This window comes from Danio rerio, chromosome 20 (genome assembly GCF_052040795.2).
Source record: "Danio rerio strain M-AB ecotype USA chromosome 20, GRCz13ab, whole genome shotgun sequence".
Classification (NCBI taxonomy): domain Eukaryota; kingdom Metazoa; phylum Chordata; class Actinopteri; order Cypriniformes; family Danionidae; genus Danio; species Danio rerio.
The window spans coordinates 28,222,895-28,242,659 of NC_141040.1; the positions used below are offsets into that span (position 1 = coordinate 28,222,895).

General features: G+C 48.1%; 18 non-coding genes across 18 annotated transcripts; all 18 read right to left on the reverse strand.

The window, feature by feature from the left end:
• Positions 1-907: 907 nt before the first annotated feature.
• Positions 908-989, reverse strand: trnas-aga (transfer RNA serine (anticodon AGA)). Its single transcript has one exon. It is a non-coding gene; the product is annotated as a tRNA-Ser (tRNA).
• A 1,048-nt stretch (positions 990-2,037) lies between these two features.
• Positions 2,038-2,119, reverse strand: trnas-uga (transfer RNA serine (anticodon UGA)). The gene has a single exon. It is a non-coding gene; the product is annotated as a tRNA-Ser (tRNA).
• Positions 2,120-2,456: 337 nt separating this feature from the next.
• On the reverse strand, positions 2,457-2,538 carry trnas-aga (transfer RNA serine (anticodon AGA)). Its single transcript has one exon. It is a non-coding gene; the product is annotated as a tRNA-Ser (tRNA).
• A 1,048-nt stretch (positions 2,539-3,586) lies between these two features.
• Positions 3,587-3,668, reverse strand: trnas-uga (transfer RNA serine (anticodon UGA)). The gene has a single exon. It is a non-coding gene; the product is annotated as a tRNA-Ser (tRNA).
• Positions 3,669-4,005: 337 nt separating this feature from the next.
• Positions 4,006-4,087, reverse strand: trnas-aga (transfer RNA serine (anticodon AGA)). The gene has a single exon. It is a non-coding gene; the product is annotated as a tRNA-Ser (tRNA).
• Positions 4,088-5,131: 1,044 nt separating this feature from the next.
• Positions 5,132-5,208, reverse strand: trnas-uga (transfer RNA serine (anticodon UGA)). The gene has a single exon. It is a non-coding gene; the product is annotated as a tRNA-Ser (tRNA).
• A 343-nt stretch (positions 5,209-5,551) lies between these two features.
• On the reverse strand, positions 5,552-5,633 carry trnas-aga (transfer RNA serine (anticodon AGA)). The gene has a single exon. It is a non-coding gene; the product is annotated as a tRNA-Ser (tRNA).
• Positions 5,634-8,641: 3,008 nt separating this feature from the next.
• On the reverse strand, positions 8,642-8,723 carry trnas-aga (transfer RNA serine (anticodon AGA)). The gene has a single exon. It is a non-coding gene; the product is annotated as a tRNA-Ser (tRNA).
• Positions 8,724-9,771: 1,048 nt separating this feature from the next.
• trnas-uga (transfer RNA serine (anticodon UGA)) lies at positions 9,772-9,853 on the reverse strand. Its single transcript has one exon. It is a non-coding gene; the product is annotated as a tRNA-Ser (tRNA).
• Positions 9,854-10,823: 970 nt separating this feature from the next.
• On the reverse strand, positions 10,824-10,905 carry trnas-uga (transfer RNA serine (anticodon UGA)). Its single transcript has one exon. It is a non-coding gene; the product is annotated as a tRNA-Ser (tRNA).
• A 1,467-nt stretch (positions 10,906-12,372) lies between these two features.
• trnas-uga (transfer RNA serine (anticodon UGA)) lies at positions 12,373-12,454 on the reverse strand. Its single transcript has one exon. It is a non-coding gene; the product is annotated as a tRNA-Ser (tRNA).
• Positions 12,455-13,921: 1,467 nt separating this feature from the next.
• trnas-uga (transfer RNA serine (anticodon UGA)) lies at positions 13,922-14,003 on the reverse strand. Its single transcript has one exon. It is a non-coding gene; the product is annotated as a tRNA-Ser (tRNA).
• Positions 14,004-14,340: 337 nt separating this feature from the next.
• Positions 14,341-14,422, reverse strand: trnac-aca (transfer RNA cysteine (anticodon ACA)). Its single transcript has one exon. It is a non-coding gene; the product is annotated as a tRNA-Ser (tRNA).
• A 1,048-nt stretch (positions 14,423-15,470) lies between these two features.
• On the reverse strand, positions 15,471-15,552 carry trnas-uga (transfer RNA serine (anticodon UGA)). The gene has a single exon. It is a non-coding gene; the product is annotated as a tRNA-Ser (tRNA).
• Positions 15,553-15,889: 337 nt separating this feature from the next.
• trnas-aga (transfer RNA serine (anticodon AGA)) lies at positions 15,890-15,971 on the reverse strand. The gene has a single exon. It is a non-coding gene; the product is annotated as a tRNA-Ser (tRNA).
• A 1,463-nt stretch (positions 15,972-17,434) lies between these two features.
• On the reverse strand, positions 17,435-17,516 carry trnas-aga (transfer RNA serine (anticodon AGA)). Its single transcript has one exon. It is a non-coding gene; the product is annotated as a tRNA-Ser (tRNA).
• Positions 17,517-18,564: 1,048 nt separating this feature from the next.
• trnas-uga (transfer RNA serine (anticodon UGA)) lies at positions 18,565-18,646 on the reverse strand. The gene has a single exon. It is a non-coding gene; the product is annotated as a tRNA-Ser (tRNA).
• A 337-nt stretch (positions 18,647-18,983) lies between these two features.
• On the reverse strand, positions 18,984-19,065 carry trnas-aga (transfer RNA serine (anticodon AGA)). Its single transcript has one exon. It is a non-coding gene; the product is annotated as a tRNA-Ser (tRNA).
• Between the last annotated feature and the right edge of the window lie 700 nt (positions 19,066-19,765).

Genomic DNA, 19,765 nt, shown 5'->3' on the forward strand with positions numbered 1-19,765 from the left:
AACAAAATGACATGAAAGCCACAATTCCTCTCACAGAGAGATAAAGCAAAAGCAACTGGTTGTTTTATAGTCAGCAGGCCTCGAACCTGAGAGGGGAGACCCCAATGGGCTTCATTTGCATCACCTTAACCTCTCGGCCACGACTACACGTTAGAGTTAGCCATTGACTTTCTTAGTTGGATGTGGGCAACACTGGACACAGCACAGCATACTGGAGAATGCAGTCAATGGCCTGAGGTTGTAAAAAGCAGCCCATGCATTACTTACAGTTGGCAGTAGCAAGCTGCCGTGACCCGGATTCGAACTAGGCATGCTGGGGCCACAACGCAGAGTACTGATCACTATACGATCACAGCACACCACTGGCTCACACCTTGGCTTCCAAGACACAAAGGGACATTGGCTTGTTTGCAAGATGCAGAGAAGGACGGTATTTCAGTTGGGGAGAAATAAGCAAAAAGGAGCTGTCCACATTGTGGAAGTGCCAACCAACATGGCAGGGTTCGAACCTGCACAGGGATACCCCAATGGATTTCAAGTCCATCGCCTTAACCTCTCGGCCACGACTACACCTGGCTGTAGCATTTTGGCTCTCATGGCTGTATATGATCAACACTAGATACATAAGAAGTTGGGTAAGAAATCCAGCCGATGGCGACAAAAGATCAGCCCAGCATGGCTTTCCGTTAACAGGTACATGCTGCTGTGACCAGGATTCAAACCGGGGTTTCTCTGGCCACAACATAGTGTACTGATCACTTTTCGATCACGGCAAACCACTGTCGCTCACCCACAGCTGCCTGATCACTAAGAGACGGGGGCTTGTTTACGATATGTAGAGGAGGACTGCATTCACGTGTAGGAGAATTGAAAGAAAAGAGAACAGCATTGTGGACATGCAAAATTGCGTAGTCGGCAGGATTCGAACCTGCGCGGGGAAACCCCAATGGATTTCTAGTCCATCGCCTTAACCACTCGGCCACGACTACAGATGAGCTCTCTGTCTCCCCTGCTGAGGTGCCAACAAAACACGGGGTCAACAAGCGTAGATCAAGCCGCACTATCTCTTGTGCAACTTTTGCGTACAGTCTCTGGGAAGCAGAGACAGCGCAACTCTAATCTAACACACTCAGCTAACTTCATGAGCACTCTTCTCTCACAAGCTGACGATCTGAATCGGAGCAATGTGCTCTCGCATTGGGCCACACCCCAACGGACAGGCACCAAGTGATATTGAAGCATGACGAGGTTCCTGACATTGAGACAGTCCTCCGCCCAAACAGCATCAGTGCTAGCATCAGCATCAGTCTTGAAAGGAGCCGTGCATAAACTAACTTTCCAGCAGCAGATGGAATGGGGAAAAAATGTGCCACAAATGGAGAGCCTAAAAAAAGAATAGGCGACTTGGAAGAAACAATCAAATCCCAATTTTTGCCTCAACGTTGAAGCCATACAAGATAGTGCTGTCGATTTTTTTAATGTTTCTCTAGGCAACATCTGAATGGACTTGAATTACTCAAAGAGGGATTAAAGACCCTGGCCTGCAACAAAATGACATGAAAGCCACAATTCCTCTCACAGAGAGATAAAGCAAAAGCAACTGGTTGTTTTATAGTCAGCAGGCCTCAAACCTGAGTGGGGAGACCCCAATGGGCTTCATTTGCATCACCTTAACCTCTCGGCCACGACTACACGTTAGAGTTAGCCATTGACTTTCTTAGTTGGATGTGGGCAACACTGGACACAGCACAGAATACTGGAGAATGCAGTCAATGGCCTGAGGTTGTAAAAAGCAGCCCATGCATTACTTACAGTTGGCAGTAGCAAGCTGCCGTGACCCGGATTCGAACTAGGCACGCTGGGGCCACAACGCAGAGTACTGATCACTATACGATCACAGCACACCACTGGCTCACACCTTGGCTTCCAAGACACAAAGGGACATTGGCTTGTTTGCAAGATGCAGAGAAGGACGGTATTTCAGTTGGGGAGAAATAAGCAAAAAGGAGCTGTCCACATTGTGGAAGTGCCAACCAACGTAGTCGGCAGGGTTCGAACCTGCGCGGGGATACCCCAATGGATTTCAAGTCCATCGCCTTAACCTCTCGGCCACGACTACACCTGGCTGTAGCTTTTTGGCTCTCATGGCCATATATGATCAACACTAGATACATAAGAAGTTGGGTAAGAAATCCAGCCGATGGCGACAAAAGATCAGCCCAGCATGGCTTTCCGTTAACAGGTACATGCTGCTGTGACCAGGATTCAAACCGGGGTTTCTCTGGGCACAACATAGTGTACTGATCACTTTTCAATCACGGCAAACCACTGTCGCTCACCCACAGCTGCCTGATCACTAAGAGACGGGGGCTTGTTTACGATAGGTAGAGGAGGACTGCATTCACGTATAGGAGAATTGAAAGAAAAGAGAACAGCATTGTGGACATGCAAAATTGCGTAGTCGGCAGGATTCGAACCTGCGCGGGGAAACCCCAATGGATTTCTAGTCCATCGCCTTAACCACTCGGCCACGACTACAGATGTTCCCTCTGTCTCCCCTGCTGAGGTGCCAACAAAACACGGGGCCAACAAGCGTAGATCAAGCCGCACTATCTCTTGTGCAACTTTTGCGTACAGTCTCTGGGAAGCAGAGACAGCGCAACTCTAATCTAACACACTCAGCTAACTTCATGAGCACTCTTCTCTCACAAGCTGACGATCTGAATCGGAGCAATGTGCTCTCGCATTGGGCCACACCCCAACAGACAGGCACCAAGTGATATTGAAGCATGACGAGGTTCCTGACATTGAGACAGTCCTCCGTCCAAACAGCATCAGTGCTAGCATCAGCATCAGTCTTGAAAGGAGCCGTGCATAAATTAACTTTCCAGCAGCAGATGGAATGGGGAAAAAATGTGCCACAAATGGAGAGCCTAAAAAAAAAATAGGCGACTTGGAAGAAACAATCAAATCCCAATTTTTGCCTCAACGTTGAAGCCATACAAGATAGTGCTGTCGATTTTTTTAATGTTTCTCTAGGCAACATCTGAATGGACTTGAATTACTCAAAGAGGGATTAAACACCCTGGCCTGCAACAAAATGACATGAAAGCCACAATTCCTCTCACAGAGAGATAAAGCAAAAGCAACTGGTTGTTTTATAGTCAGCAGGCCTCGAACCTGAGTGGGGAGACCCCAATGGGCTTCATTTGCATCACCTTAACCTCTCGGCCACGACTACACGTTAGAGTTAGCCATTGACTTTCTTAGTTGGATGTGGGCAACACTGGACACAGCACAGAATACTGGAGAATGCAGTCAATGGCCTGAGGTTGTAAAAAGCAGCCCGTGCATTATTTACAGTTGGCAGTAGCAAGCTGCCGTGACCCGGATTCGAACTAGGCATGCTGGGGCCACAACGCAGAGTACTGATCACTATACGATCACAGCACACCACTGGCTCACACCTTGGCTTCCAAGACACAAAGGGACATTGGCTTGTTTGCAAGATGCAGAGAAGGACGGTATTTCAGTTGGGGAGAAATAAGCAAAAAGGAGCTGTCCACATTGTGGAAGTGCCAACCAACGTAGTCGGCAGGGTTCGAACCTGCGCGGGGATACCCCAATGGATTTCAAGTCCATCGCCTTAACCTCTCGGCCACGACTACACCTGGCTGTAGCTTTTTGGCTCTCATGGCCGTATATGATCAACACTAGATACATAAGAAGTTGGGTAAGAAATCCAGCCGATGGCGACAAAAGATCAGCCCAGCATGGCTTTTTGTTAACAGGTACATGCTGCTGTGACCAGGATTCAAACCTGGGTTTCTCTGGGCACAACATAGTGTACTGATCACTTTTCGATCACGGCAAACCACTGTCGCTCACCCACAGCTGCCTGATCACTAAGAGACGGGGGCTTGTTTACGATATGTAGAGGAGGACTGCATTCACGTATAGGAGAATTGAAAGAAAAGAGAACAGCATTGTGGACATGCAAAATTGCGTAGTCGGCAGGATTCGAACCTGCGCGGGGAAACCCCAATGGATTTCTAGTCCATCGCCTTAACCACTCGGCCACGACTACAGATGTGCTCTCTGTCTCCCCTGCTGAGGTGCCAACAAAACACGGGGTCAACAAGCGTAGATCAAGCCGCACTATCTCTTGTGCAACTTTTGCGTACAGTCTCTGGGAAGCAGAGACAGCGCAACTCTAATCTAACACACTCAGCTAACTTCATGAGCACTCTTCTCTCACAAGCTGACGATCTGAATCGGAGCAATGTGCTCTCGCATTGGGCCACACCCCAACGGACAGGCACCAAGTGATATTGAAGCATGACGAGGTTCCTGACATTGAGACAGTCCTCCGCCCAAACAGCATCAGTGCTAGCATCAGCATCAGTCTTGAAAGGAGCCGTGCATAAACTAACTTTCCAGCAGCAGATGGAATGGGGAAAAAATGTGCCACAAATGGAGAGCCTAAAAAAAGAATAGGCGACTTGGAAGAAACAATCAAATCCCAATTTTTGCCTCAACGTTGAAGCCATACAAGATAGTGCTGTCGATTTTTTTAATGTTTCTCTAGGCAACATCTGAATGGACTTGAATTACTCAAAGAGGGATTAAACACCCTGGCCTGCAACAAAATGACATGAAAGCCACAATTCCTCTCACAGAGAGATAAAGCAAAAGCAACTGGTTGTTTTATAGTCAGCAGGCCTCGAACCTGAGTGGGGAGACCCCAATGGGCTTCATTTGCATCACCTTAACCTCTCGGCCACGACTACACGTTAGAGTTAGCCATTGACTTTCTTAGTTGGATGTGGGCAACACTGGACACAGCACAGAATACTGGAGAATGCATTCAATGGCCTGAGGTTGTAAAAAGCAGCCCATGCATTACTTACAGTTGGCAGTAGCAAGCTGCCGTGACCCGGATTCGAACTAGGCACGCTGGGGCCACAACGCAGAGTACTGATCACTATACGATCACAGCACACCACTGGCTCACACCTTGGCTTCCAAGACACAAAGGGACATTGGCTTGTTTGCAAGATGCAGAGAAGGACGGTATTTCAGTTGGGGAGAAATAAGCAAAAAGGAGCTGTCCACATTGTGGAAGTGCCAACCGACATGGCAGGGTTCGAACCTGCACGGGGATACCCCAATGGATTTCAAGTCCATCGCCTTAACCTCTCGGCCACGACTACACCTGGCTGTAGCTTTTTGGCTCTCATGGCTGTATATGATCAACACTAGATACATAAGAAGTTGGGTAAAAAAATCCAGCCGATGGCGACAAAAGATCAGCCCAGCATGGCTTTCCGTTAACAAGTACATGCTGCTGTGACCAGGATTCAAACCGGGGTTTCTCTGGGCACAACATAGTGTACTGATCACTTTTCGATCACGGCAAACCACTGTCGCTCACCCACAGCTGCCTGATCACTAAGAGACGGGGGCTTGTTTATGATATGTAGAGGAGGACTGCATTCACGTATAGAAGAATTGAAAGAAAAGAGAACAGCATTGTGGACATGCAAAATTGCGTAGTCGGCAGGATTCGAACCTGCGCGGGGAAACCCCAATGGATTTCTAGTCCATCGCCTTAACCACTCGGCCACGACTACAGATGTCCCCTCTGTCTCCCCTGCTGAGGTGCCAACAAAACACGGGGCCAACAAGCGTAGATCAAGCCGCACTATCTCTTGTGCAACTTTTGCGTACAGTCTCTGGGAAGCAGAGACAGCGCAACTCTAATCTAACACACTCAGCTAACTTCATGAGCACTCTTCTCTCACAAGCTGACGATCTGAATCGGAGCAATGTGCTCTCGCATTGGGCCACACCCCAACGGACAGGCACCAAGTGATATTGAAGCATGACGAGGTTCCTGACATTGAGACAGTCCTCCGCCCAAACAGCATCAGTGCTAGCATCAGCATCAGTCTTGAAAGGAGCCGTGCATAAACTAACTTTCCAGCAGCAGATGGAATGGGGAAAAAATGTGCCACAAATGGAGAGCCTAAAAAAAGAATAGGCGACTTGGAAGAAACAATCAAATCCCAATTTTTGCCTCAACGTTGAAGCCATACAAGATAGTGCTGTCGATTTTTTTAATGTTTCTCTAGGCAACATCTGAATGGACTTGAATTACTCAAAGAGGGATTAAACACCCTGGCCTGCAACAAAATGACATGAAAGCCACAATTCCTCTCACAGAGAGATAAAGCAAAATCAACTGGTTGTTTTATAGTCAGCAGGCCTCGAACCTGAGTGGGGAGACCCCAATGGGCTTCATTTGCATCACCTTAACCTCTCGGCCACGACTACACGTTAGAGTTAGCCATTGACTTTCTTAGTTGGATGTGGGCAACACTGGACACAGCACAGAAAACTGGAGAATGCAGTCAATGGCCTGAGGTTGTAAAAAGCAGCCCATGCATTACTTACAGTTGGCAGTAGCAAGCTGCCGTGACCCGGATTCGAACTAGGCACGCTGGGGCCACAACGCAGAGTACTGATCACTATACGATCACAGCACACCACTGGCTCACACCTTGGCTTCCAAGACACAAAGGGACATTGGCTTGTTTGCAAGATGCAGAGAAGGACGGTATTTCAGTTGGGGAGAAATAAGCAAAAAGGAGCTGTCCACATTGTGGAAGTGCCAACCAACATGGCAGGGTACGAACCTGCGCGGTGATACCCCAATGGATTTCAAGTCCATCGCCTTAACCTCTCGGCCACGACTACACCTGGCTGTAGCTTTTTGGCTCTCATGGCCATATATGATCAACACTAGATACATAAGAAGTTGGGTAAGAAATCCAGCCGATGGCGACAAAAGATCAGCCCAGCATGGCTTTCCGTTAACAGGTACATGCTGCTGTGACCAGGATTCAAACCGGGGTTTCTCTGGGCACAACATAGTGTACTGATCACTTTTCAATCACGGCAAACCACTGTCGCTCACCCACAGCTGCCTGATCACTAAGAGACGGGGGCTTGTTTACGATATGTAGAGGAGGACTGCATTCACGTATAGGAGAATTGAAAGAAAAGAGAACAGCATTGTGGACATGCAAAATTGCATAGTCGGCAGGATTCAAACCTGCGCGGGGAAACCCCAATGGATTTCTAGTCCATCTCCTTAACCACTCGGCCACGACTACAGATGTTCCCTCTGTCTCCCCTGCTGAGGTGCCAACAAAACACGGGGCCAACAATCGTAGATCAAGCCGCACTATCTCTTGTGCAACTTTTGCGTACAGTCTCTGGGAAGCAGAGACAGCGCAACTCTAATCTAACACACTCAGCTAACTTCATGAGCACTCTTCTCTCACAAGCTGACGATCTGAATCGGAGCAATGTGCTCTCGCATTGGGCCACACCCCAACGGACAGGCACCAAGTGATATTGAAGCATGACGAGGTTCCTGACATTGAGACAGTCCTCCGTCCAAACAGCATCAGTGCTAGCATCAGCATCAGTCTTGAAAGGAGCCGTGCATAAATTAACTTTACAGCAGCAGATGGAATGGGGAAAAAATGTGCCACAAATGGAGAGCCTAAAAAAAGAATAGGTGACTTGGAAGAAACAATCAAATCCCAATTTTTGCCTCAACGTTGAAGCCATACAAGATAGTGCTGTCGATTTTTTTAATGTTTCTCTAGGCAACATCTGAATGGACTTGAATTACTCAAAGAGGGATTAAACACCCTGGCCTGCAACAAAATGACATGAAAGCCACAATTCCTCTCACAGAGAGATAAAGCAAAAGCAACTGGTTGTTTTATAGTCAGCAGGCCTCGAACCTGAGTGGGGAGACCCCAATGGGCTTCATTTGCATCACCTTAACCTCTCGGCCACGACTACACGTTAGAGTTAGCCATTGACTTTCTTAGTTGGATGTGGGCAACACTGGACACAGCACAGAATACTGGAGAATGCAGTCAATGGCCTGAGGTTGTAAAAAGCAGCCCATGCATTACTTACAGTTGGCAGTAGCAAGCTGCCGTGAGCCGGATTCGAACTAGGTATGCTGGGGCCACAACGCAGAGTACTGATCACTATACGATCACAGCACACCACTGGCTCACACCTTGGCTTCCAAGACACAAAGGGACATTGGCTTGTTTGCAAGATGCAGAGAAGGACGGTATTTCAGTTGGGGAGAAATAAGCAAAAAGGAGCTGTCCACATTGTGGAAGTGCCAACCAACATGGCAGGGTACGAACCTGCGCGGTGATACCCCAATGGATTTCAAGTCCATCGCCTTAACCTCTCGGCCACGACTACACCTGGCTGTAGCTTTTTGGCTCTCATGGCCATATATGATCAACACTAGATACATAAGAAGTTGGGTAAGAAATCCAGCCGATGGCGACAAAAGATCAGCCCAGCATGGCTTTCCGTTAACAGGTACATGCTGCTGTGACCAGGATTCAAACCGGGGTTTCTCTGGGCACAACATAGTGTACTGATCACTTTTCGATCACGGCAAACCACTTTCGCTCACCCACAGCTGCCTGATCACTAAGAGACGGGGGCTTGTTTACGATATGTAGAGGAGGACTGCATTCACGTATAGGAGAATTGAAAGAAAAGAGAACAGCATTGTGGACATGCAAAATTACGTAGTCGGCAGGATTCAAACCTGCGCGGGGAAACCCCAATGGATTTCTAGTCCATCGCCTTAACCACTCGGCCACGACTACAGATGTTCCCTCTGTCTCCCCTGCTGAGGTGCCAACAAAACACGGGGTCAACAAGCGTAGATCAAGCCGCACTATCTCTTGTGCAACTTTTGCGTACAGTCTCTGGGAAGCAGAGACAGCGCAACTCTAATCTAACACACTCAGCTAACTTCATGAGCACTCTTCTCTCACAAGCTGACGATCTGAATCAGAGCAATGTGCTCTCGCATTGGGCCACACCCCAACGGACAGGCACCAAGTGATATTGAAGCATGACGAGGTTCCTGACATTGAGACAGTCCTCCGTCCAAACAGCATCAGTGCTAGCATCAGCATCAGTCTTGAAAGGAGCCGTGCATAAATTAACTTTCCAGCAGCAGATGGAATGGGGAAAAAATGTGCCACAAATGGAGAGCCTAAAAAAAGAATAGGCGACTCGGAAGAAACAATCAAATCCCAATTTTTGCCTCAACGTTGAAGCCATACAAGATAGTGCTGTCGATTTTTTTAACGTTTCTCTAGGCAACATCAGAATGGACTTGAATTACTCAAAGAGGGATTAAACACCCTGGCCGGCAACAAAATGACATGAAAGCCACAATTCCTCTCACACAGAGATAAAGCAAAATCAACTGGTTGTTTTATAGTCGGCAGGCCTCGAACCTGAGTGGGGAGACCCCAATGGGCTTCATTTGCATCACCTTAACCTCTCGGCCACGACTACACGTTAGATTAAGCCATTGACTTTCTTACTTGGATGTGGGCAACACTGGACACAGCACAGAATACTGGAGAATGCAGTCAATGGCCTGAGATTGTAAAAAGCAGCCCATGCATTACTTACAGTTGGCAGTTGCAAGCTGCCGTGACCCGGATTCGAACTAGGCTTGCTGGGGTCACAACTCAGAGTACTGAGCACTATACGATCACAGCACACCACTGGCTCACACCTTGGCTACCAGGACACAAAGGGACATTGGCTTGTTTGCAAGATTCAGAGAAGGACGGTATTTCAGTTGGGGAGAAATAAGCAAAAAGGAGCTGTCCACATTGTGGAAGTGCCAACCAACGTAGTCTGCAGGGTTCGAACCTGCGCGGGGATACCCCAATGGATTTCAAGTCTATCGCCTTAACCTCTCGGCCACGACTACACCTGGCTGTAGCAGTTTGGCTCTCATGGCTGTATATGATCAACACTAGATACGTAAGAAGTTGGGTAAGAAATCCAGCCGATGGCGACAAAAGATCAGCCCAGCATGGCTTTCCGTTAACAGGTACATGCTGCTGTGACCAGGATTCAAACCGGGGTTTCTCTGGCCACAACATAGTGTACTGATCACTTTTCGAAAACGTCAAACCACTGTTGCTCACCCACAGCTGCCTGATCACTAAGAGACAGGGGCTTGTTTACGATATGTAGAGGAGGACTGCATTCACGTATAGGAGAATTGAAAGAAAAGAGAACAGCATTGTGGACATGCAAGATTGCGTAGTCAGCAGGATTCGAACCTGCGCGGGGAGACCTCAATGGATTTCTAGTCCATCGCCTGTCGATTTTTTTAATGTTTCTCTAGGCAACATCTAAATGTACTTGAATTACTCAAAGAGGGATTAAACACCCTGGCCTGCAACAAAATGACATGAAAGCCACAATTCCTCTCACAGAGAGATAAAGCAAAAGCAACTGGTTGTTTTATAGTCGGCAGGCCTCGAACCTGAGTGGGGAGACCCCAATGGGCTTCATTTGCATCACCTTAACCTCTCGGCCACGACTACACATTAGTGTAAGCCATTGACTTTCTTAGTTGGATGTGGGCAACACTGGACACAGCACACAATACTGGAGAATGCAGTCAATGGCCTGAGGTTGTAAAAAGCAGCCCATGCATTACTTACAGTTGGCAGTAGCAAGCTGCCGTGACCCAGATTCGAACTAGGCTTGCTGGGGCCACAACGCAGAGTACGGAGCATTATACGATTACAGCACACCACTGGCTCACACCTTGGCTTCCAGGACACAAAGGGACATTGGCTTGTTTGCAAAATGCAGAGAAGGACGGTATTTCAGTTGGGGTGAAATAAGCAAAAAGGAGCTGTCCACATTGTGGAAGTGCCAACCAACGTAGTCGGCAGGGATCTAACCTGCGCGGGGATACCCCAATGGATTTCAAGTCCATCGCCTCAACCTCTCGGCCACGACTACACCTGGCTGTAGCTTTTTGGCTCTCATGGCCGTATATGATCAACACTAGATACATAAGAAGTTGGGTAAGAAATCCAGCCGATGGCGACAAAAGATCAGCCCAGCATGGCTTTCCGTTAACAGGTACATGCTGCTGTCACCAGGATTCAAACCGGGGTTTCTCTGGGCACAACATAGTGTACTGATCACTTTTCGATCACGGCAAACCACTGTCGCTCACCCACAGCTGCCTGATCACTAAGAGACGGGGGCTTGTTTATGATATGTAGAGGAGGACTGCATTCACGTATAGAAGAATTGAAAGAAAAGAGAACAGCATAGTGGACATGCAAAATTGCATAGTCGGCAGGATTCGAACCTGCGTGGGGAAACCCCAATGGATTTCTAGTCCATCGCCTTAACCACTCGGCCACGGCTACAGATGTCCCCACTGTCTCCCCTGCTGAGGTGCCAACAAAACACGGGGTCAACAAGCGTAGATCAAGCCGCACTATCTCTTGTGCAACTTTTGCGTACAGTCTCTGGGAAGCAGAGACAGCGCAACTCTAATCTAACACACTCAGCTAACTTCATGAGCACTCTTCTCTCACAAGCTGACGATCTGAATCGGAGCAATGTGCTCTCGCATTGGGCCACACCCCAACGGACAGGCACCAAGTGATATTGAAGCATGACGAGGTTCCTGACATTGAGACAGTCCTCCGTCCAAACAGCATCAGTGCTAGCATCAGCATCAGTCTTGAAAGGAGCCGTGCATAAATTAACTTTCCAGCAGCAGATGGAATGGGGAAAAAAGGTGCCACAAATGGAGAGCCTAAAAAAAGAATAGGCGACTTGGAAGAAACAATCAAATCCCAATTTTTGCCTCAACGTTGAAGCCATACAAGATAGTGCTGTCGATTTTTTTAATGTTTCTCTAGGCAACATCAGAATGGACTTGAATTACTCAAAGAGGGATTAAACACCCTGGCCTGCAACAAAATGACATGAAAGCCACAATTCCTCTCACAGAGAGATAAAGCAAAAGCAACTGGTTGTTTTATAGTGAGCAGGCCTCGAACCTGAGAGGGGAGACCCCAATGGGCTTCATTTGCATCACCTTAACCTCTCGGCCACGACTACACGTTAGAGTTAGCCATTGACTTTCTTAGTTGGATGTGGGCAACACTGGACACAGCACAGAATACTGGAGAATGCAGTCAATGACCTGAGGTTGTAAAAAGCAGCCCATGCATTACTTACAGTTGGCAGTAGCAAGCTGCCGTGACCCGGATTTGAACTAGGCATGCTGGGGCCACAACACAGAGTACTGATCACTATACGATCACAGCACACCACTGGCTCACACCTTGGCTTCCAAGACACAAAGGGACATTGGCTTGTTTGCAAGATGCAGAGAAGGACGGTGTTTCAGTTGGGGAGAAATAAGCAAAAAGGAGCTGTCCACATTGTGGAAGTGCCAACCAACGTAGTCGGCAGGGTTCGAACCTGCGCGGGGATACCCCAATGGATTTCAAGTCCATCGCCTTACCCTCTCGGCCACGACTACACCTGGCTATAGTGTCTTGGCTCTCATGGCCGTATATGATCAACACTAGATACATAAGAAGTTGGGTAAGAAATCCAGCCGATGGCGGAAAAAGATCAGCCCAGCATGGCTTTCCGTTAACAGGTACATGCTGCTGTGACCAGGATTCAAACTGGGGTTTCTCTGGGCACAACATAGTGTACTGATCACTTTTCGATCACGGCAAACCACTGTCGCTCACCCACAGCTGCCTGATCACTAAGAGACGGGGGCTTGTTTACGATATGTAGAGGAGGACTGCATTCACGTATAGGAGAATTGAAAGAAAAGAGAACAGCATTGTGGACATGCAAAATTGCGTAGTCGGCAGGATTCGAACCTGCGCGGGGAAACCCCAATTGATTTCTAGTCCATCGCCTTAACGACTCGGCCACGACTACAGATGTCCCCTCTGTCTCCCCTGCTGAGGTGCCAACAAAACACGGGGTCAACAAGCGTAGATCAAGCCGCACTATCTCTTGTGCAACTTTTGCGTACAGTCTCTGGGAAGCAGAGACAGCGCAACTCTAATCTAACACACTCAGCTAACTTCATGAGCACTCTTCTCTCACAAGCTGACGATCTGAATCGGAGCAATGTGCTCTCGCATTGGGCCACACCCCAACGGACAGGCACCAAGTGATATTGAAGCATGACGAGGTTCCTGACATTGAGACAGTCCTCCGTCCAAACAGCATCAGTGCTAGCAACAGCATCAGTCTTGAAAGGAGCCGTGCATAAATTAACTTTCCAGCAGCAGATGGAATGGGGAAAAAATGTGCCACAAATGGAGAGCCTAAAAAAAGAATAGTCGACTTGGAAGAAACAATCAAATCCCAATTTTTGCCTCAACGTTGAAGCCATACAAGATAGTGCTGTCGATTTTTTTAATGTTTCTCTAGGCAACATCAGAATGGACTTGAATTACTCAAAGAGGGATTAAACACCCTGGCCTGCAACAAAATGACATGAAAGCCACAATTCCTCTCACAGAGAGATAAACCAAAAGCAACTGGTTGTTATATAGTCAGCAGGCCTCGAACCTGAGTGGGGAGACCCCAATGGGCTTCATTTGCATCACCTTAACCTCTCGGCCACGACTACACGTTAGAGTTAGCCATTGACTTTCTTAGTTGGATGTGGGCAACACTGGACACAGCACAGAATACTGGAGAATGCAGTCAATGGCCTGAGGGTGTAAAAAGCAGCCCATGCATTACTTACAGTTGGCAGTACCAAACTGCCGTGACCCGGATTCGAACTAGGCATGCTGGGGCCACAACGCAGAGTACTGATCACTATACGATCACAGCACACCACTGGCTCACACCTTGGCTTCCAAGACACAAAGGGACATTGGCTTGTTTGCAAGATGCAGAGAAGGACGGTATTTCAGTTGGGGAGAAATAAGCAAAAAGGAGCTGTCCACATTGTGGAAGTGCCAACCAACGTAGTCGGCAGGGTTCGAACCTGCGCGGGGATACCCCAATGGATTTCAAGTCCATCGCCTTAACCTCTCGGCCACGACTACACCTGGCTGTAGTGTTTTGGCTCTCATGGCCGTATATGATCAACACTAGATACATAAGAAGTTGGGTAAGAAATCCAGCCGATGGCGGAAAAAGATCAGCCCAGCATGGCTTTCCGTTAACAGGTACATGCTGCGGTGACCAGGATTCAAACTGGGGTTTCTCTGGGCACAACATAGTGTACTGATCACTTTTCTATCACGGCAAACCACTGTCGCTCACCCACAGCTGCCTGATCACTAAGAGACGGGGGCTTGTTTACGATAGGTAGAGGAGGACTGCATTCACGTATAGGAGAATTGAAAGAAAAGAGAACAGCATTGTGGACATGCAAAATTGCGTAGTCGGCAGGATTCGAACCTGCGCGGGGAAACCCCAATGGATTTCTAGTCCATCGCCTTAACCACTCGGCCACGACTACACATGTTCCCTCTGTCTCCCCTGCTGAGGTGCCAACAAAACACGGGGCCAACAAGCGTAGATCAAGCCGCACTATCTCTTGTGCAACTTTTGCGTACAGTCTCTGGGAAGCAGAGACAGCGCAACTCTAATCTAACACACTCAGCTAACTTCATGAGCACTCTTCTCTCACAAGCTGACGATCTGAATCGGAGCAATGTGCTCTCGCATTGGGCCACACCCCAACGGACAGGCACCAAGTGATATTGAAGCATGACGAGGTTCCTGACATTGAGACAGTCCTCCGTCCAAACAGCATCAGTGCTAGCATCAGCATCAGTCTTGAAAGGAGCCGTGCATAAATTAACTTTCCAGCAGCAGATGGAATGGGGAAAAAATGTGCCACAAATGGAGAGCCTAAAAAAAGAATAGGCGACTTGGAAGAAACAATCAAATCCCAATTTTTGCCTCAACGTTGAAGCCATACAAGATAGTGCTGTCGATTTTTTTAATGTTTCTCTAGGCAACATCTGAATGGACTTGAATTACTCAAAGAGGGATTAAACACCCTGGCCTGCAACAAAATGACATGAAAGCCACAATTCCTCTCACAGAGAGATAAAGCAAAAGCAACTGGTTGTTTTATAGTCAGCAGGCCTCGAACCTGAGTGGGGAGACCCCAATGGGCTTCATTTGCATCACCTTAACCTCTCGGCCACGACTACACGTTAGAGTTAGCCATTGACTTTCTTAGTTGGATGTGGGCAACACTGGACACAGCACAGAATACTGGAGAATGCAGTCAATGGCCTGAGGTTGTAAAAAGCAGCCCATGCATTATTTACAGTTGGCAGTAGCAAGCTGCCGTGACCCGGATTCGAACTAGGCATGCTGGGGACACAACGCAGAGTACTGATCACTATATGATCACAGCACACCACTGGCTCACACCTTGGCTTCCAAGACACAAAGGGACATTGGCTTGTTTGCAAGATGCAGAGAAGGACGGTATTTCAGTTGGGGAGAAATAAGCAAAAAGGAGCTGTCCACATTGTGGAAGTGCCAACCAACGTAGTCGGCAGGGTTCGAACCTGCGCCGGGATACCCCAATGGATTTCAAGTCCATCGCCTTAACCTCTCGGCCACGACTACACCTGGCTGTATCTTTTTGGCTCTCATGGCCGTATATGATCAACACTAGATACATAAGAAGTTGGGTAAGAAATCCAGCCGATGGCGACAAAAGATCAGCCCAGCATGGCTTTCCGTTAACAGGTACATGCTGCTGTGACCAGGATTCAAACCGGGGTTTCTCTGGGCACAACATAGTGTACTGATCACTTTTCGATCACGGCAAACCACTGTCGCTCACCCACAGCTGCCTGATCACTAAGAGACGGGGGCTTGTTTACGATATGTAGAGGAGGACTGCATTCACGTATAGGAGAATTGAAAGAAAAGAGAACAGCATTGTGGACATGCAAAATTGCGTAGTCGGCAGGATTCGAACCTGCGCGGGGAAACCCCAATGGATTTCTAGTCCATCGCCTTAACCACTCGGCCACGACTACAGATGTGCTCTCTGTCTCCCCTGCTGAGGTGCCAACAAAACACGGGGTCAACAAGCGTAGATCAAGCCGCACTATCTCTTGTGCAACTTTTGCGTACAGTCTCTGGGAAGCAGAGACAGCGCAACTCTAATCTAACACACTCAGCTAACTTCATGAGCACTCTTCTCTCACAAGCTGACGATCTGAATCGGAGCAATGTGCTCTCGCATTGGGCCACACCCCAACGGACAGGCACCAAGTGATATTGAAGCATGACGAGGTTCCTGACATTGAGACAGTCCTCCGCCCAAACAGCATCAGTGCTAGCATCAGCATCAGTCTTGAAAGGAGCCGTGCATAAACTAACTTTCCAGCAGCAGATGGAATGGGGAAAAAATGTGCCACAAATGGAGAGCCTAAAAAAAGAATAGGCGACTTGGAAGAAACAATCAAATCCCAATTTTTGCCTCAACGTTGAAGCCATACAAGATAGTGCTGTCGATTTTTTTAATGTTTCTCTAGGCAACATCTGAATGGACTTGAATTACTCAAAGAGGGATTAAACACCCTGGCCTGCAACAAAATGACATGAAAGCCACAATTCCTCTCACAGAGAGATAAAGCAAAAGCAACTGGTTGTTTTATAGTCAGCAGGCCTCGAACCTGAGTGGGGAGACCCCAATGGGCTTCATTTGCATCACCTTAACCTCTCGGCCACGACTACACGTTAGAGTTAGCCATTGACTTTCTTAGTTGGATGTGGGCAACACTGGACACAGCACAGAATACTGGAGAATGCAGTCAATGGCCTGAGGTTGTAAAAAGCAGCCCATGCATTACTTACAGTTGGCAGTAGCAAGCTGCCGTGACCCGGATTCGAACTAGGCACGCTGGGGCCACAACGCAGAGTACTGATCACTATACGATCACAGCACACCACTGGCTCACACCTTGGCTTCCAAGACACAAAGGGACATTGGCTTGTTTGCAAGATGCAGAGAAGGACGGTATTTCAGTTGGGGAGAAATAAGCAAAAAGGAGCTGTCCACATTGTGGAAGTGCCAACCAACATGGCAGGGTTCGAACCTGCACAGGGATACCCCAATGGATTTCAAGTCCATCGCCTTAACCTCTCGGCCACGACTACACCTGGCTGTAGCATTTTGGCTCTCATGGCTGTATATGATCAACACTAGATACATAAGAAGTTGGGTAAGAAATCCAGCCGATGGCGACAAAAGATCAGCCCAGCATGGCTTTCCGTTAACAGGTACATGCTGCTGTGACCAGGATTCAAACCGGGGTTTCTCTGGCCACAACATAGTGTACTGATCACTTTTCGATCACGGAAAAACACTGTCGCTCACCCACAGCTGCCTGATCACTAAGAGACGGGGGCTTGTTTACGATATGTAGAGGAGGACTGCATTCACGTGTAGGAGAATTGAAAGAAAAGAGAACAGCATTGTGGACATGCAAAATTGCGTAGTCGGCAGGATTCGAACCTGCGCGGGGAAACCCCAATGGATTTCTAGTCCATCGCCTTAACCACTCGGCCACGACTACAGATGAGCTCTCTGTCTCCCCTGCTGAGGTGCCAACAAAACACGGGGTCAACAAGCGTAGATCAAGCCGCACTATCTCTTGTGCAACTTTTGCGTACAGTCTCTGGGAAGCAGAGACAGCGCAACTCTAATCTAACACACTCAGCTAACTTCATGAGCACTCTTCTCTCACAAGCTGACGATCTGAATCGGAGCAATGTGCTCTCGCATTGGGCCACACCCCAACGGACAGGCACCAAGTGATATTGAAGCATGACGAGGTTCCTGACATTGAGACAGTCCTCCGCCCAAACAGCATCAGTGCTAGCATCAGCATCAGTCTTGAAAGGAGCCGTGCATAAACTAACTTTCCAGCAGCAGATGGAATGGGGAAAAAATGTGCCACAAATGGAGAGCCTAAAAAAAGAATAGGCGACTTGGAAGAAACAATCAAATCCCAATTTTTGCCTCAACGTTGAAGCCATACAAGATAGTGCTGTCGATTTTTTTAATGTTTCTCTAGGCAACATCTGAATGGACTTGAATTACTCAAAGAGGGATTAAAGACCCTGGCCTGCAACAAAATGACATGAAAGCCACAATTCCTCTCACAGAGAGATAAAGCAAAAGCAACTGGTTGTTTTATAGTCAGCAGGCCTCAAACCTGAGTGGGGAGACCCCAATGGGCTTCATTTGCATCACCTTAACCTCTCGGCCACGACTACACGTTAGAGTTAGCCATTGACTTTCTTAGTTGGATGTGGGCAACACTGGACACAGCACAGAATACTGGAGAATGCAGTCAATGGCCTGAGGTTGTAAAAAGCAGCCCATGCATTACTTACAGTTGGCAGTAGCAAGCTGCCGTGACCCGGATTCGAACTAGGCACGCTGGGGCCACAACGCAGAGTACTGATCACTATACGATCACAGCACACCACTGGCTCACACCTTGGCTTCCAAGACACAAAGGGACATTGGCTTGTTTGCAAGATGCAGAGAAGGACGGTATTTCAGTTGGGGAGAAATAAGCAAAAAGGAGCTGTCCACATTGTGGAAGTGCCAACCAACGTAGTCGGCAGGGTTCGAACCTGCGCGGGGATACCCCAATGGATTTCAAGTCCATCGCCTTAACCTCTCGGCCACGACTACACCTGGCTGTAGCTTTTTGGCTCTCATGGCCATATATGATCAACACTAGATACATAAGAAGTTGGGTAAGAAATCCAGCCGATGGCGACAAAAGATCAGCCCAGCATGGCTTTCCGTTAACAGGTACATGCTGCTGTGACCAGGATTCAAACCGGGGTTTCTCTGGGCACAACATAGTGTACTGATCACTTTTCAATCACGGCAAACCACTGTCGCTCACCCACAGCTGCCTGATCACTAAGAGACGGGGGCTTGTTTACGATATGTAGAGGAGGACTGCATTCACGTATAGGAGAATTGAAAGAAAAGAGAACAGCATTGTGGACATGCAAAATTGCGTAGTCGGCAGGATTCGAACCTGCGCGGGGAAACCCCAATGGATTTCTAGTCCATCGCCTTAACCACTCGGCCACGACTACAGATGTTCCCTCTGTCTCCCCTGCTGAGGTGCCAACAAAACACGGGGCCAACAAGCGTAGATCAAGCCGCACTATCTCTTGTGCAACTTTTGCGTACAGTCTCTGGGAAGCAGAGACAGCGCAACTCTAATCTAACACACTCAGCTAACTTCATGAGCACTCTTCTCTCACAAGCTGACGATCTGAATCGGAGCAATGTGCTCTCGCATTGGGCCACACCCCAACGGACAGGCACCAAGTGATATTGAAGCATGACGAGGTTCCTGACATTGAGACAGTCCTCCGTCCAAACAGCATCAGTGCTAGCATCAGCATCAGTCTTGAAAGGAGCCGTGCATAAATTAACTTTCCAGCAGCAGATGGAATGGGGAAAAAATGTGCCACAAATGGAGAGCCTAAAAAAAGAATAGGCGACTTGGAAGAAACAATCAAATCCCAATTTTTGCCTCAACGTTGAAGCCATACAAGATAGTGCTGTCGATTTTTTTAATGTTTCTCTAGGCAACATCAGAATGGACTTGAATTACTCAAAGAGGGATTAAACACCCTGGCCTGCAACAAAATGACATGAAAGCCACAATTCCTCTCACAGAGAGATAAAGCAAAAGCAACTGGTTGTTTTATAGTCAGCAGGCCTCGAACCTGAGTGGGGAGACCCCAATGGGCTTCATTTGCATCACCTTAACCTCTCGGCCACGAC